Source organism: Corvus moneduloides, chromosome 14 (assembly GCF_009650955.1).
Source record: "Corvus moneduloides isolate bCorMon1 chromosome 14, bCorMon1.pri, whole genome shotgun sequence".
In the NCBI taxonomy this organism is placed as follows: Eukaryota; Metazoa; Chordata; class Aves; order Passeriformes; family Corvidae; genus Corvus; species Corvus moneduloides.
In genome coordinates, this window is record NC_045489.1 from 14,693,089 (window position 1) to 14,709,441 (window position 16,353).

At 39.2% G+C, this 16,353-nt stretch overlaps 1 long non-coding RNA gene across 2 annotated transcripts in view; it reads left to right on the forward strand.

The window, feature by feature from the left end:
* LOC116450877 overlaps nucleotides 1–16,353 on the forward strand; it is a 116,340-nt gene that overhangs the window by 57,502 nt on the left and 42,485 nt on the right. Inside the window, exons 2-3 of one of the 2 annotated variants that reach the window (XR_004243001.1) lie at nucleotides 14,945–15,029; nucleotides 15,407–15,751. This is a non-coding gene — a long non-coding RNA (uncharacterized LOC116450877). Of the gene's footprint in view, nucleotides 1–14,944; nucleotides 15,030–15,406; nucleotides 15,752–16,353 lie in introns of those variants that run through there. The other variant, XR_004243002.1, reaches the window with a different exon arrangement.

Below are 16,353 nucleotides of genomic sequence, written 5' to 3' on the forward strand. Positions count from 1 at the left end.
AACAACCTGTACATGATGTCAATGGAAATACATACTTTTCTAGAGTAAATTTGAATGGGATGCAATATTTTCAAAGAGGATGTTCCAGCTGAAAAAGCTGAGGAATGCTGGCCTTTGGGGTGGGTTGACACCCTGAGGCTGGGAGCTGTGACATGGAATCTCTGCTCGGTGTAATCAGAGCCCTTTGTGTGCTGGTAGCTTTGCCTGCACATTTACCAGAACCAAACAGTGCTCGAGTATTGTCAGCACTGCTTTCAAATGAGTGTGAGAGTGACAACAGCCCTCAGCTTGAGGCACCACCTTTTTTACCATAATAAATACATTTCAATTGCTAATAATGGGCCCAAGAGGGAGAGATAGGGAATTTTATTAAATATATCTCATAACTAAAATCTTTTCATCTGTTAGCAGGCAAGCAAATTACTGTCATCAAGGATGTGTGAGGAGATTGACAATTGACTTTGGAGAGGGAAAGGCAGGAACAGAGACAAAATTAACATTACAGAGCAAAGTTGCTGTGCAGCCACATCATGCCTCTTCTTTGACCCACAGATTTTCAAAAAGAGAATCATTACTTTTATCATGGATTTTTCTGACCTACAGCTCATACTAGAAAGGTGCCTCATTAGATTGTTGGCAGTATGTGCTCAAAGCATGGGGAAAATATTGTCAAAAGCACTTCACCTGACTGCCCTTCCCTTTGAAGTATATCAGGAACTTAACTTCTATTGTAAATGTAATTATCTGTTTATTGTAGCATACTTAAGTAATAACTATGACCAAATAAAAGCTTTTGCATGAATTTCTCCCCCTTTATACAGTGACCATTTTTGTTAAAAATATTTTATGTCAGTAGATGCTTGATATATCCTAAAGGAAGGTTTAATCTAAATTTCTTCCTGAATCCAGAAATAAAAGGGTAGCTAATACTTCATTCTGATTTGTCATGCTGATTAAAATATTGTTTGCAGTGAAAACTCTTTTGCTTTGCTGAAAGCTGGAGACATCCAGAGTTTAGTGGATATTCCCTTTGATTTCAGTTGTTCCAGGTTATTCAACCACCTGAACATCCACAGATTTCAAAAGCCATGATCCTGAAGTGGCCATACATTACTTCTATGCCCAAGTGAGCAAACAAGTGAATTGAAACTTGTATCTTGATAACTTAAAAAAAAATACTAAATAGGTGCATGTTCTGAAACATGGAAAATAGATTTTACATTTCATTAGGTTGCAAAAATGATTTTTTTCAAAAAAGATACTGGAAAAAACCCTCACTTTTTATACAACAAAATGATTTTTCTTTGACATAATGCCCAATTGAGATAAAATATAAATGTCAACATTTCAGAAGAAAATTTCTTAAAGTAGTCAAGATGAAACTGTCAACCTGTGTTTTGACACTATGCCATGAAAACAGATATGATCCTATGAAATGTTTCTGTTGCATGCTTTCAGCCAACTCGAGAAAGCACCAAAATACATCTGGTTTCATGCCATAAATTTAGAAATATCCCTTTTTCTCTCTTACTTGCATAAGGAGTAATCAGAAGCTGCTTGTCAAACCAATCAGTGTATGATTAGATTAGCTCTCACCACATACGTTGGATTTTTTCCCATGATTTTGGTTTCTGTCTGTGGACTGTGGACACCTAGCTGTTGCTGTAACCTTTATCACTCAACATTAGTTTTTGCTTACATTTCAATGCCTGGCTCTTGCTGTTGTATTGTCCTATCAGCACAGTTGTTGGTATATTTGTTGGGTTGTGGCCCCCATGCAAAGCTAATTAATTTTTTCCTCTAGAAACATAGCCTTGTGAATTCAAAATTCTGTAGCTTAATGATCAAGACTGCCTTCAATCCTGGCTTTAGCCTTAGGCAAAGCTATTAACTATTCATCTGCCCATTCATGGTGTTCACACTGCGTTTGGCTTTGCTGCTCTTCCCATGGCTTTGTGGACCCCTGGCCATGGGCAGAAACTCATGCTATGTAAAGAACTAAGAGAGAATCCACGCCTCGGGGAGATGGGGGCATGGAAGTGAGAGCTGTCAGATGACTATTGGCAGGTGGCAAAGTGTAGAGAAGAAAAAGGTTTTACTGGAAGCAGTGTAGACAGTAGGTTCAGTATCTGAGGTCCCAGCCATTGTCAGTTCTCTTTTAGTTTCATGTTAAATATTTTACAAAGGCCTGTAAAAGAATGATCTACTAAAGACACATTCACAAGCAGTGTCTACGCTAGCAGAAAAGTATATGGATTGGGTCTCAGGGCATTATTGCAATGTAAATAATAAATAAGGTAACAATTAATCCATCCCTATTTGACTGTGGAAGAGAGATTAAGCAGTTCATCATTCGCAATCATCAGCACTGTGCATTTCACGTTAAGGCAGCGTGCAGCTCCCCATTTTCATCACTGTGTATGCATAGAAGCATCTGCATTAAAGCTGATAAGTAAAGTAATAATTGTATGTTGTCATATTGGCTGGCCACAGAGACTGCTCTTACCCCTGCCCCTGCAGTATCCATAAGTACATGTTCAGCCTTTTTCACAGCTCTGCAGTTGCTGTATTCTGCAGACAGAGGTGCCTTGGCTGCAGGTTACAGGTGCCCGAGCCTAGCAGGTACCCAGGGGGATTTATATGCAGAGGCTTTTCCTACTTCTTGTTTTCCCCTGCAGTTTTGAGCTGTTTGACTCTTTTTTTTCAGATGCAGTCTAGCAAGATCACAAATTTGTTCTTGGGTTTCAGAAGGTCTCCATTGATACCTGGGGGTTTTCTGGAGAAGGATTGCAAACAAAGGAAACATTCAGTTGGTTTATGAATTGTAGACACCACATATTTCTAGGTTTTGAAGAGGTGTTTTGACTAAATCCTCAAAATATTTGCCTTACCCTATTTAGGTGGTTTGGAATTGGAAATTGTGATGACTCGTGTTTTTGTTAAGCCTTTGTTCTGCCAGTTCTGCTTTTCGTGTTTACTATTCTTACAGTAGCAGCTACGAAATCCTCCCACAAGCAGACTCTCACTGTGTAAATATGACACTCCCTGCCTCGAGGAATTTACAATCAAAAGGCTTGAAAAAAGCTGGAGTGAAAGAAAAGTACCCCCTGAACGGGGGAACTGCAGCTTTTTTAGATCAGGCAGGGCTGTAAGCCATTAATTCGGTCTGGGGCATTCGGAGTTCCATACACGTGGAAGTTACTGCACTGTCAGGCAGGACCTGAATTTGCAGTGCCCGTCTGCACTGACCTCCCAGGTGGGCACTAACTCTGAAGGTTTTTATTCCCCTGGAGCAGCGAGTGAGGAGTGTGCTGTAAATGACTCTCTGAAAGCTCCTTCTGGCATGGGTTACGGCATCCTTGAGGCTGCTGTAGGGTGACCTAATTCTGTGCCTCCCGCCTGTCCCCCTGTGCATGCTGATCACCTGGGCACACTGCTTTAACCCATTTTGCTCTGCAGCTCTGAGCCACAGCAAAAATGCTCTCCTTTGGGGCAGCTTGGGAGGTTGTTTCTCCCGCAGTCTGCCCTTACCCTGTTTGCATAAACAGCAAAGGTACTTCTGAGAGAGCTGCTCGTACAGAGGGAGGTTACCTCAGAGCACTGGGCTGTACTTTCTCTTCAGCTGTCTAAGGCTGGGGTTGTAGCTGAAGGCCATAAAACTATCAATCATCCTGACTGGGAACCAGAATACAAACTTGGCACTGGAATATTTTCCTCTAGTGATAGCCTTTTGCAAGTCTAGTCTCCAGCAATCACTTCCAAGTAGCACACAGCAATCAGGGCACTGGCAAATTGGATAAAGCAATTCTTTAGCAAATAAAGACACATATTCTGCAATCAAATATACTTTCTAATTGTGAAATCATATTTTCTTACGATGTTTTTTCCCATTTTTCTGAGAGCTGTTTTCAGGAGCTTTAGCTATTCAGAGTACAATGAAATAATTTATTTCCTTTCTGAAGAATATGTGAGCATTTGGGAGGAGAACTAAAAGATGAAAATTGTGTGTATTTGTGAATGTGCACATTAAGAAGTAAAAAAATTACTTTGGGCAAATTCTGGGATAAGATACAAGATTTATGTAGTTGGGATCTGTCACACAGCTGTGCAAAAGGACAAAACCTGCTGAGTTCCCTATGCCTCCCGGTCCAGTGCCAAATATCTGCAGGACCTGTCTGCTGAAGGAAGGTGAGGGAAGCATTTGAGGATGCTGCTATTGCCAGCAAATCCTGAGCTACTGATTGTGTTCTGTCTGAAGGACAGGTGGTTGCAAACCACTGCCCTCCTTTCCTCTCCTCATTGCTGCTCTCTGACTGCCTGGGTGACCTGAGGGACTGACTGTCAGACCTGTAACGATTGTGCATGGATCAAAGACTTTTTTTTCTGGCCTTGATTCCTTTTCCTCTGTCCTGCTCTGTGATAATTTGTGTGGACCAGATGTTGCTTGGTTATCTGTGCTTGACTTTCCAGTTAGATGCTCTTTTTCTGTCGTTACATATTGATTACATAAAGAACATCTCAACTTTCTCCACAACAAGCTGTGTCAAAATTGTTGCAAGTGGCAGTGATTGTACATTCTGTTGCCTGAGGAGGCACTTGGAGCTCTTCCAGCTTTTATTTCCTATATGTCCTGTTTGCATTTATCATCCTTTATGTGTTGTCTGGTATACAAGTTCCCCAGCCAGTGGCCAAACTTTCAGCTGGATGAACAAGCATAAACTTCAAACACAAGCATTTTAGCACAATACCTTTTGTAAATTTCAATTCCAGAAGTGAATTGCTATTTTAAGCCAAACATCGTAACACTCTTAAATTTTACTTCTGGACTGACCTTTATCAAACCAAAGCCTTGGCAGGGAGAACTGCCAGTTACGATTTCAGAATAGTTATGATGTGAGCAGCTAATGCAGTTGAGGGAAAGTTCTTTCTGAGCAGAATAATGCTGGCTGCAGTTTTCTCTCAGATTAGTTGTTAGGAGAGTACACTCTGCCTGCCTGAGCTGCTTTCCTGCTCTTCATTCCAAGGTGTAGCATGCTGCATGCATTCCTCATCCATTATGTACCTAAGAGTGGACATGCAATCTGACCCTGAGGTTTAATTAAAATAACAGTGCAGATAATCTCCATTCTAGGAATGGACAGCTGCTGTATGTCATAGGGTGAAACTCATACCAGCCCACCTTGGTGCAGCTCCAGAGCACTGCAGAAGTCTCTGCAGTGCCAAAAATGGCAGAGTCACACTCAGTTCTGTGCTGCTTCTGGGCTAATGCATTCAGACACCTCTGCAATGCACTAGTGAGTGCTTCTGCTGCCCAACTTGATTCATATTTGTCTGGGTGTGCCTGTGCCCAGCATACACACAGGTAATGTTTACTCTCTAGAAGAGTTACTTGGAATTCCTGGAAGGCAACTAAATACTGCTTAAATACTTAATACTTAATAAAAAATTATAATTAAACTAAATACTTGATTACTGCTCTTAATAAGAGTAGTGACAATAGACTGTACTGAAGCCACAGATATTTTAAAATTACTTCAGTTTTCAAGAGTGGTTACATTACTTTTCCATTGCTCTCACCCCCTCTACACAAAATCTACTGGAAATTAATCCCCTGGTGCACTTGTTCAGTCACTTCCTTGGATATATATTAATTTCTTTCAAGCAAAGTGGACACTGAGATTTTAGATTTACCAGCTACAATTCCAGTCTCTAATGGAATTCTTAATATTTGTCATCAGGTATGCTAATAGAATAACTAAGTCAAGTCATCAAATAACTTAATAGCTTTGCTTCAGACATCCCCACACTTTAATACTTTCCTAACAAGACATGGAAGTAATAGTTAAATTCCAGTGCATATAATAAAAGCTTCCCATTATTTCAAAGGGGTAAAAAACCCCCACCTGACTGCTTTTCTGAGGTATTAACTTCCTGATGGGATCAGATTTGTCATGTGTTTATTACATTTAGAACAGAGGAATGAGTTGGCCATAGTTCCAGCATATGTGTGAACTTCCAAGGATTAAATAAATTTAGCAGGGTTGTTTGTCCCAGGAGAATTTCAGAGAAACAGGTTTTACTTTCTTTTATCTTATCAATCTCATACTGGTTTTATTGAGAGTTACAGTGGAATTTTAAGTGCACCAAAATAATGGCACTGTACTTTTGTTTCACCCTGGGTATTTAACTCACAATTTTTGCAGTGTTTCATCAGGTACCTGCTGAAGACAGGATTGGTAGCAGTGATTTTTTTAATGTTGTTGTTTGTGTTTGTTTGGTTTTTTTTTCCAAAAAACACTACTCCCACGCTGGTGAAAAAATATACATCCTAGATACACATTTAAAATTCTTATAGTAAATATAATCAGGTGAAGTGTAAAATATTTATACACAGTGCTATAGGATGAATTTGAGTAAGGGATGCTGGTCATTCTTCTGGTACTGAAACATGGCTCTTTGACCAAATATACAAGTTGGGCCCTTCACACTTTCCCTTCTGGAGTGAATTTGAGTCCAGTTCTTCCCAGCACCTTTGTTTTGATTTTGTTTAGCACTCAGTATTTTCCAGGACTGTATCTTTCTGTGAAATTTTCATCCAGGACTTTTTAAAAAACATTAGTGTGTAGTCAGACACCCACACAACCACACCACCTTAATTGCTAGTGGAAAGACATCAAAAATTTGCAGTGACACCACCCTGTGGTATAGGCAAGTTAAATAAGATTTATGTCATCTTCAAAATAAAATTGTTCTCTTCTTGTTCAATTCAATTTTAAATATTTGACATCAACATCTGTACTGTGCTTCTGTTTAACATATGTTTGGCACTGGGATGTTGAGATTTTATTTGACAAATGCTATGATGATCTTGGATCCGTTTCTCCAACAATTCTTGTTGTCTGCAGCATTCTAATACCTGTAGACAGATACTGGGTTTTCAGTAATCTTCAAATAGAAAGTAAAATTAAAAGAGTGATGGAGGTGATAGAAGTTTGTTTCAAATTTGAGATTTTAAAAAAACCAAACATATGGATGATTGGATTTTATGGGAAAGAATGTCCAGGATGTGGAAAAACTTCACAAAACACAAACCCCAAAACAACAACAAAACCATCAACACCTGCACACAAAACCCCAAAAAACTCTCAGGAAAAAATAACGTGATAAAAACCCATCTCAATTTGTGAGCTGCCTGTCTGGCAAATGCTTTTTAATCCTTCTTTTTCCCTGGAGAAGAAAAGGCCCTGCTATCATTATGAATTTCTCAAAAGAGTGAATTCGGGTAAAACTGGATTTTTTCCTGTAAATTTCTGTTTTGTGAAAAAAGCATTTCTGCAGGGAAGCATTTGAATGAGAAATTCTTGAGTCACTTTATTCAGCATCTAGGGAAGACTGGCCCATAATGATCCGTAAATTGAACTGTGTGCCTAAAATTGAACTGTATAATCTGTATTCAGACAACTCAAAAGAGAAAGAATCAGCACTGCAACAATGATTCTCACTCCTAACACCTGTGGGCTTAGGTTCCCCATGTGAATTGTTCCAGTCACAGGCTGCACAGACAGCCCACAGAAAGAGACATATGTTGCCATGGAAATGCAAGGTTTTGCTGTTTAGCAAGTGACACAGAAACTCCAGAAACCTACATTCAGTCCCTGCTTCCTGCTCTGTGTCTATTAAAGCAATTGTAGTAATTTTGGGCACATTTCTCTCTTGCAAAATAATACTTAATAATTTGCCTCAAAGAATGAAGAGGTAAATAATAAAAAATATTAATAATAGAAAAATAAGAAAAATCCTCACAAGTCTCTTCTAGTAATGGGAGCAGCTGGAATTTTTTAAGAAAGCAAACCATGCCAGAAGGATGGTCTTGGCAGCAGACTCTGTCCACAACCTCTGTTTTCCCTATTTCCAAGCTGACTGTAATTTTTTTTCTCAACCATTTTCTTTCCTGATCAACTCCTTTTTTGCTTTGAATATTTTTGAAGAAGCATATTCCAATCTTTCTGCAGGGAGAACAAATGCAAACTGCCAAATGCATCTTGGGCCATCTACCTTCTGAATATATGAAGTGGCCAAATAGATCTCTGTAGTATCCCACACAGTTTTGTTTCTCCTTTGATGTCTTTCACCAGCTTGTGTACTGCTGTAACTACTCCCTGTTTGCTTCCCTTACCTGCTGCATTCAAGACAAGTCATCCTGCATTTCTATTTTCAAGTACCATTTTGTGACAAGCTGTTGGAACTGTGCTCCAGGAGTACAGACACAATTGCATTCATTGCTTTGTCTGTTACACTGATTTTTCTTACTCTATTTATGGGGGGAAAAGTCACCCTTTTGGGTATGACTTCCTGTCCATGAGCTGAACCTGTGAACTGGATTTTGCATGTTGCTACTTTCCTTTTTGCTTCTGCCTTGTGTTATCTTTCTGGAAAAGATGCAGAAAGGGAGCAGGGCCCCCTGTGCATCACCATGGCTGAAAATGTCATTTAGTATTAATGGCTGTCAAATGCAGTCCACTTGTAACTATACATTACTGTTACAACACCCTGTGGCACATGGAAAGCAGCACAAAAGCAGATGTTCTAGGAAGAGAAAACTTATTTAAAAGTTAAATCACAATCTGATATGTTTTTTCCTGGGTGATGCGCAGCGAACACAGTCTGGGAGCACTCCAAGCCTGCAGGAAATAGATAAATGAGGTTGTGAATATGACTGAGAAGGCTTGTCTGAGTGCAGCCCTTTAAGTTCCTGTGCCTCAGAGCGTCACAGGAGTTTGGGAAACTTGTCCCAGCCTTTTGGCTCTCTCACCCTAGGGATTAATCCTGGACTTGCAGGGATTTAACCTTGTCAGTGCATGGGCTGCTTGGCTGTGAAGGACTCCTCTGCACCTTTCACTGTTCAGAGGGGGTAAAGGTATATGGGAAACCATTCTCACTTTTCATCAGGTTGTTTCCAAGGCCACGTGCTTTATTAAGAGACAAGTTCTTCAGCATCCCTCTCGTAGATCATGAAGTAGAGGAGAGATTTCTATCTCTGAAAGATGTCTTTCCCTATTTTAGATGAAAGCAGATGAGCCACTGGAATTGAATGCCTTTGGTTTTGTTATTTAATACATCTGCAGTACATATTATGGAATTAATTTGGATGAAGATCTAGACCTTGTTGCTCAAAAATGCATTTAATTACAGGAATGTAAAAATACTGTATCTTTGTAAGTGAAACAGAACGAAAGTTTTGACTGACCCCAAATCAAAAGACTTTTTGGGCCATAGATCCATTGAAAATTCTCCTCATTTAAAATAGAAAATGGTTCAGTTCCTCTAAAATATTTTAAGTATAGTAGTTGTATTAACCAGAATGAAGTGTTTTGGTTTGGTAAGGAGATGAGGGAGCAGGGTTGATCTGTATTTCTAATGTATTGTGAGTGTGAAGCTGTGTCCGCAGTTACTGCTTCACACAGCAAGGGTGAAGCAGAAGTGGCTGAGTATATCAGATCTTAATTCCTTTGCCTAACATGAGAAAGCTTCGGGGTTTTGCTTCTGTTCGTAATGAAATGAAATGTATTCAATTCTCCTCAACGTGAATATGGCTGTCTGTATCCTAATAACTCTTTGACCTCTTGGCAGACTTCTTGTAAGCTGTTACATGCTCTTAAAGATATTAAATACTCACATGCCATACAAATTAGTTGACTAGAAGAGGAAGACTTCTGTATTCTAATTGAGTGATGTGATAGTCCATTTTCCAGAGGGGTACAAATTGCCTTTGAGAGGAAGACTGCAACTGAGGTCACAGTACTTATTAGAGACCAGAAAATCTAAATGGGAGAGAGAACATTTCCCTCAACTTTTGTAAAATTCTTAGCAGAATTTTATAGGTCATTAGAGATCAGAAACATAATTCTCAGGACCTTCACACTGTAGACTACACAGGTTCTGCAAGACACTTACTTGAGTACTCCATCTCTTTACCAGTTTTAAAGATAGATGCTACATTTACTCTTTTATGGTCCTTTTACTCTATAAAACCCTTCACAAATTTTCAAAGACAGTGTTGTCAGCCCTTTAAACTCTTGGGGATGTAGTTTTCCAGACACTGGTGCTTTGAAAACTTTACAAAGAAAAAGACTGAGTAGAACTATACCCAGTTCTCTTAATATACAACACATACATATTTCTGAAGAGGGAAGTCTAATATTAGTAGACACCTAATATTAAGAAATCTACCTCTTAAAATATGGGATCTCAATGGAAATTGATTCCTGTGGGAATTGTCAAGTTGAGCTGACTAATCTTTGAAGTTTTGATTTTTTTTTTTTTTTTTTTTTAATTTGTGCCACTTGTTATAACTGGAGATGATGTGTACAGGTTTTCTGTGATTAGATGTTGGAATGGGCTGCCCAGGGAAGTGGTGGAGTCACTGTCCCTGGAGGTGTTTAAGGAAAGACTGAACGTGGCATTAAGTGCCATGGCCTGGTTGTCAGGGTGGTGTTCTGCCATAGCTTGGGCTCAGTGATCTCTGGAGTCTTTTCCAACCTAACTGATTCTGTGATTCTAAAGATGGGAAGCCCAAGACTTGTAGGATCTGAGTCCCTGCAGACTATGAAGATAAATCCAGCATTGGTAGCAAAGCATTCAAGGATTCATAATGCTTGGCAGGGAAAAGAAGTAAACTCCCGGGACTGTTCAAATCTCATCCAAAATTCTGGAGTTGCACAGATGTGAAGTACAGCACATGGAGCTCTCAAAACTGAGACCAGTTAATTTTGCTCTTGGTGGAACTCTTTAGGTTCTGCTGAAGCCTTAAGGGGGATAAATGACACTCATTTTTGCTTCCCTTGTACAGAGCTACTATCACTGCTATGTTAAAATCTGCTTCACCCTCCAAACTTAAGTGAGATGTAGATGAATGTTGAAAACACTTGAGTGATGACATTATTAAGATTTTTAAATCTTCTAATGGGTAGTCATTTGTGCTGACACTGAAAAGTCAAACAGTATGCCACAGGTTACAGCACATATTCTGCATTGGCAGAATGAAATATGCCTGCTGCATGTGGTTATACAGTGAGAATTTCAAATTTAAACTCACATCAGGATGAAAAGGAAATTATGCTTAATATAAAGGTAAGACTTCAGAAGGAAAATAATTCTGAGTGAATTCTGTATTTGACATATGTATGCCATATAACTGGTGGTGTACATGGCAGACACTTTTCCATCAAAATATTTTTGCTTAAAACATAAAAATATTTCTGTTGATACTGTGTCATGAAGGTCATTTTGGTCTTCTACACCCAGGGAGCACACAATGCAGTTTTAAGCAAAATGGGTTATAATACATGCAAAACACCCACGTAGGAATGCATTTTCCTTTGCAAACCAAATTACATTGTGGGGATACTAAGCTGATAATTTTTGAAAGCATTCTCACAGGAGTGAAAATTATATTCTCCAATGCTCTTCACTCGTGTTTATGCTGCCTTGAAATTCTACCCAGAGGCTGTCAGAAGAAGCATAACTAACCATGGAGGCAGTGATCACCTTGAAAACTGGAAATGGACTTTGCCTCCCTCGCAAAAAAAAAAAGTGCCTGAGTGATGGGTAACATAAATCTGAACAGATTTTTCTTCTTGGGAAGAACTTGCAGTTGCAATACCTGCTGTTACCATTAAGTCAGAAAAATGTAAGGATTATGGAAATGCAGTGGGTTACTAAAAAGAAAACATTCAGTACTTTTTTCAGGATTAATTCTAGCTTTGTTTTTAAAGTGAAGTAGAAGGACCATTTGCAGAAGGGAGCTGGACTTCTCAAAAACAAGATGGGAGTAGGCTCCTGGTCAGACAAATCATTATATTGATAAGTGGTATTTAAAATAAAGAGTCTGAAAGTGTTAGGAGTTTTCAGGTCGGATAACGCCACGTTGGAGATGTCAGTAACAGACAGTTGGAGCTGTTCCTCAAAACTGGACTTAGATCTCATTGGAAGAGCCAGGAGGGTTTTCAGTGTCCCCTGTAAGTCTCTCCCGTTCTCCTCTTGCCCTCAGAGCTGGCAGCTCACAGGACCCTGGCTGCTGCCCAGCGGTGCTGCTCCTCTGAAGCTGCAGAAATGTTTGACACTGAGCAGCCCTCAGGCCAAACCCGAGGGTTTTCCTTGGCTGCAGTCCTGTGCTGTGGCCCACCTGCACCCCGTGGTGTGGCCTGGAGGCAGGAGAGCAGGGAGGGGTGTCTGTGCTAACCCCTCTCCCTTTTTCTCCCAACACTGGGGCTGTGCCTGCTGGAAGTAAGCCAAAGAGCAGATGGAGTTTAGAAGCAGTCTCTGGGAAGGATGCTGTTGCAAATAGCTCTTAGTCTACTAACAGGACTTAAAACTGCAAGTTTTTGTGCAAAAAGCTTTGCTTGGCAAAGCCAAAGAAAACACAAAAAGTGATTTTCCACTTGGAAGTTGTTTGGTTTGAGGTCTGTTAATAACTGCTGTAAAATCTTTATGTTTCTAGTCTGGAGAAGATCCTTTACGCACAGGCTCCTAAAACATCCTTTACTCCCTGGTCACTTGGGGATCTCCTGCCTGTAACCTGTGTTAGTCACAGTCTGGAATGGTCCACTGGGAGAAATGGCCCAGAGCTGTGAGATCTGGTTCAGCTTTCTCACATGTCACCAAATGAATAGCTGTGCCTGCAGTTTGGCTAATGAGCAACACAAGGCAAAAAATGCCTTGCCTTTCCTTAGAGATACTGTGGGGTTTTCCAAGGAGAGCACAGAGCATTTTTTCCCAAGTGGTGAATTACCTAATTTCAGTAAATTGCCTTCTTTCCAGGTTATACAAGCAACTTTCTTTTATAGCTCTACAAGGATGTACTGCCAGGTGCTACACATAGTGCAGAAAATACATTATGATGCCAGTTGCTAACAGACTAAAAAAACCTTCAATGTTTTTCTCTTTTAAAAAGAAGTAATTTCATTAATATTTTTCCAAGCCAATGAGCAAGTAAGGAATATCTCCCTGTATGCCAGTTTCAGGCACAGCTCATCCTTGGTAGTAATTTCACATTGAGACATTAACAGCAGCTTTTATTATTCATGGTTTTGATCTATTTTGTGGAGACAGAACACCACTAATCAGCTGATTTGACTTCTTCTGAAGTAGCTATTGTAAAGCTTATTTGGGAAGGAGATAAGAAACACAAGATGTCTTTACTCTGGAATGGGAAACAAAAGAAAGGGTTGTATTGCTATAAAACACTAAACTTTTCTGTAATCTCTTTTCTTCGGATGAGCTTTTCTTGTTTGCTTGCTTGGTTATTTTTTGGGGGGTGGTAGTATAATTTAATAACAAGACAGAGGTGTACAGTAAATTTCATTCATGTGCAGTAAACAGAGGATAATTGATATTCTAAGTATGTGCTCAACCCTAATGGTCTCATTGCTGTCAAATATAGGTGGTTGTTACAAGTGTTGTATATACAGAAAATGCTTTCAGCTAGAAGACAGTCTCAGGAAAAAATAGGCTTGCTTAATTTGGAGGGTAAGGCTCTGTAAGACAGCACTTGCTGGTCTAAGTCTTCTAAATACAATCTGTATAATTCCATCTCATCCTCCAAATCTGTCAAGTGCACAGTTATAAAGGTGAGGGTTTTAATGTGAAATGATCATGGACTTGTGTAGGAATCTGATCTGCACTCAAAGATGTCTTAGCTTCATAAGACATTAATCACATAGCCTGTATTCAAATAATTGCATATTTTTTTACATTCATATGATATTCCTCTTTTACTGCACTTCTGTAATTTTCCACATTTGTTTGATGGGACAATTAAATGCTATTGCTTGTGAGATAAATAATTCATGGTTTCTGAAGCATAACTATGTCTGTAGTCATACTATGAGAAGGCAATGTTTTATGTAGATTTGTTTTAATTCATGCTTTATTACCTTTATTATCACTAACTGCTGTTTTATAACAAAGCTATAGTTTGGAATCAGAATAGATATGCTTTAATTTAAACTGAACTAGAGCCTGATACTAGCAGTGTGTTTGTCCTTTCCAGAAGTGCAGCCCCGAAAAATGCTACTGTACTATTTATCCATTGATCTGTTTGAGTGGGATATATGTCATGTATTGTCTTGAGAGTATTAAGAAAAATTGGTACCTGGAAGACCTGAATAACTATTAGTATGTACAGAAACTTTCCCTATGAGTAAATAATATCTGCAGATCTCTGGAGATGATGTATTTTGATGCAGCTTGAATGTAATATTTCCATTTGTAAACAAATTTGATCAAATACAATAAACAGTGCTGGAGTCTTAATGTAATTCTATTACCTATAAGTCATACAGGAAACAGCAATGCAGATGCCTAACAAGAGGCAGAGTGGCTTCTTCAGCTTTGCTGATAAATATCAGTGTAAGTCATGTAAGCCTAATAATCAGGCAGAAAGGTAGGAGAAAGTAATAACCTTAGTCTTGTCAAAGCATAAATGGAATATAGATGAAAGTTGATGCTTTGAGTAAAAATGCCTGCCAGATTTAATGTAAGGAATAATGACGTAAGGCTGGAATTCAAAAACTAATAGAAATATCCTTTGATATCCTGAAATACAGGGAAATACACACAGCTCTGAAATTAAGACCAGACAGGATAGACCTGCCATTTTGGGGGGGGTCTTTGGCTGTCCATACATTCAAGCAAGCTAGGGGATGGAGGGTACCTGAGGCCTTTAAGTACAAGCAGATAATATCTGACAACTTTTGTAACACTGAATCTCACAGGCTGAGGAGAATTTTGATTTTCCTACTGATCTTTCACCTTGGGTTTAATCATGGCACTGTAAACCTTTAATCTCTAAAATGGCAATACTATTAGACAGCTTGTAAAAGTGTTGGGAGAGAGAAGAATTTTATCACAGCTCTAAAGTTACCAAATGCTTTTATTTCTGCAGGGTGCAGTTGCTGGCAGAGCCTGTTAGCCAGGGCAGAGCAGGTCACACGTGCTGATGATTCTGAAGAGAAGCTACGACAGCAAAGGTAAGACTGTGGTACCAGTCCTAGGCTGTGTCTATCTCTGAGGGAGACCCAAAGAAGGGTGTAGGAATGCAATGAAAGAGTATTGTTATAAATAAATAAATGAGTGTGTGTATGTGTGTGTGTAACATGGAGGTAAAAACCCCCACCCAATCTGTAAAAAGACATTCAGTCTGTTGTGTATGCTGTTTCAATGATGAGATTAGAATATGTCTAGGTTTTGTTTTGAAGAAAGTTAAATCCTCTTCCAGTCTGTCAACTACATGCTATTTTTGCAAGCGTGTCAATACTTAGCAGTTGGAATCAAAGAGACTGAAGCCATGTTTTGGGAACATTTACTGAAAAAACCAACAAAATGCACTATTAATTTTTTTTAACAGAAAATGAGACACCTCCCAGAGTAAAGGAATCGATCTCAAATGCACAGGATGACAGCCATTACTATCACAGTGGAAATTCCTGTTCTCTTTACTGACAGGAGGATCCCACCCATTGTGAAATCAAAGGAGTAATCAAATCAAGAGTTTATGTTTCCACCAGATCATGTTGACAGAAGAGCTCCATTCTGCTTGAAGGAAATATAAACAAATTGAACCTTTTTCTCTTCTCCACCCCTCTTATCATGCGCAGCTGCTGAGCTTGGACAGCTCTTGCTGGCTGTCTCTGGTCAGGAAGCAACAGTGCAAAGTAATTTCATGACTGTATTCTTTCTGAAGGGAGTTTTAGTAATATACTGGAATAAAAGGAAGCAGAATGAGTCTGACAAGGCAGCTGCTTGAACTTATTGCACCTTGATGGCTATTCCTCACTATTATCTGTCTGCTTTCAAACCTAGTCCAGCCATAGGTGTAACCTGGCAGCATAACGTGCCTCAGCATGGTCATTTTCTTCTCTGAATGTATGTAAATAAATGTTTGTATTTTTTTGGGGTTGTAAAAGACTAGGAAAGGGATCATCAGCTGCAGAAGTCCTATGTATGAAAATATTAGTTATTTTTGGAGAAATTTTTCTTTCTGTGTGTCTTTGTTGTTTTCTTTGAAAATTTTAGTTGTTTTGGCTCAAAAAATACCTTTGTGTTATTGATGATTAGACAACATCCTGCCTCTAACTATGCAGAAGCTGCACAATATCAGCAAGTAATCTGGTACTGTATCTCTCAAATGTTTTCACTCCAGTGTGCATGGTAAAGTGTACTTGCTGCTTTTCAACTGAGATCTTGAGGAACAACCTCCTTTATGAAACATATTTTCTTCCCTTGTTATTTCCAGAAGTAAAATATAACTTTACGTAGCGGCTTGAGAAAATGGGGGAGCACAAAGTCCACATT